This window comes from Hibiscus syriacus, unplaced genomic scaffold, assembly GCF_006381635.1.
Source record: "Hibiscus syriacus cultivar Baekdansim isolate YM2019G1 unplaced genomic scaffold, ASM638163v2 tig00003151_pilon, whole genome shotgun sequence".
NCBI classification, from domain to species: domain Eukaryota; kingdom Viridiplantae; phylum Streptophyta; class Magnoliopsida; order Malvales; family Malvaceae; genus Hibiscus; species Hibiscus syriacus.
Window position 1 is genome coordinate 166,654 of NW_024061964.1, and position 1,708 is coordinate 168,361.

The 1,708-nt window shown below is 34.5% G+C and overlaps 1 pseudogene; it reads left to right on the top strand.

Moving 5' to 3' along the window:
* The first annotated feature begins 555 nt into the window (after positions 1-555).
* LOC120175132 lies at positions 556-1,316 on the top strand (annotated as a pseudogene).
* Positions 1,317-1,708: the final 392 nt, after the last annotated feature.

The window sequence follows — 1,708 nt, forward strand, 5'->3', positions numbered from 1 at the left end:
AAGTTGAAGGACTCGACTCAAACTTGAAAATCAATCTACTAATTACTAAAAAATTCGAGTTTTGTTTGTTAACTCTGTTTGAATTTGATTTTTTTAGTCAAATAAATTCGAGTTGAATTTTTTGAGTCCAGCGAAACTGAAAAGACCAATTTTTTCGAGTTGAGTTTTGCTCACCCCTACACCTGAGGATCAAATCTCGCTAACAATTTCGTTTAATCATTAAAAAGATTAGGGACAAAAAGTGAAATTTTCCAATTATCTTGATTTTCACTCTAATATTTTTTAATAACGTGGCCGATTAAAAGATAATATTATCTAAAATCTTTCTTAGATATCGTAAGTGCACAGATCAATGATCAAACTGGATTATCTAAAAATCACAACATTTCTCTTTCGCTATCGTGAGAATGTCGTCATTATTTGCCATAGTCATGGAGACCCACGCCATTGTAGTCATGATGTTGTCATTCAGTATCAGTGCTATCTTCTTCTTCTTCAACAGACCAGCTGCTTTGAATAGAGGTTCATCGAAGTGAAGCACTAGGCCCAGACGCCATGGATGGAGCATCATTATCGCATTCAGTCAGCAGCAGCTCCACCCGTTTAGATCAAGTGGCTTCTGCTTTCTGTGAAGTTCATGATCACATCCATTTTCAATCACCGGATTACGCTGAGTCATCATCCCATTCATCAGAGGCAAAAGACACCTTGCTCTCGGTGGGGGCCCCATCTACGGCGGAACCGATGGTTCAATGAAAAGTCGAATGAACAAGTTATTGCTCGCAACTGCAGACAACTGTAAGCCTTGCTGAACAAACCCTAACTTCAAAGCAGTCATCTTCTCTTCCATGCTTAGCTAACCCTAAACTAAACTAAACATTGTTCACGAAAACAGCTCAGCAGCTTTCATCAGGAACCCCAAAAACAAACTCCAAACATCAAGACAAGGGTGAAATGGATAGCAGATCTTCATGAAAAGTTGTGGACTGTGTTAATCTTCTTGGTGGTGCTGAGAGTAAGCATATTGAAAGTAAAAAATATTTTGCCAAATCCAATATATCCTTCTAATGTTCATTGAATTTCATGAATGATAGAGCAACACCAAGGGCAATACTGAAGCTAATGAAATCAATGGATTGACAGTCCTTCATGTCAAAAGTCATTTGCAGGTAACAAGACTTTTACATACAGTATTTGAAACTCAACAATTTGCTCATTTCATTTTCATTATTTATAGTTTATGACTATTTTGGGATCTGCAGAAATATCGATATGCTAAGTACACTACAGATTCCGCCACGCCAGGTAAACTCTGACCACATGGAAATTAGCATAATATCAAACCTTTCTAAAATGACATCGCTTAAGGGCTACTTTTATCCCTTTAATAGATTAAATTTATCATTTTTATCTCTATAATATGTTCAAATTAATTTAACCCTTGAAGTTGTTTAGGGGCATCATCCTAATCTTCGAAGTACGTTGACCATTTTGACTAACAAAATTATTAGTGTTGTGCACCTGTAGGTTTAGGGATTAAGTTAAAATATTTATTAAACACAACGATTAGAAAAAAATTCCTAAAATTTTAATATTATTTAAGTGAGATTAAGAGATTAGGTTAATTTTGAGATTTTTTTAATCGATGTGTTTAGTAAATATTTTAAATATTTTATCATTTATTTTTGTTAATAAATATCACGTCAAT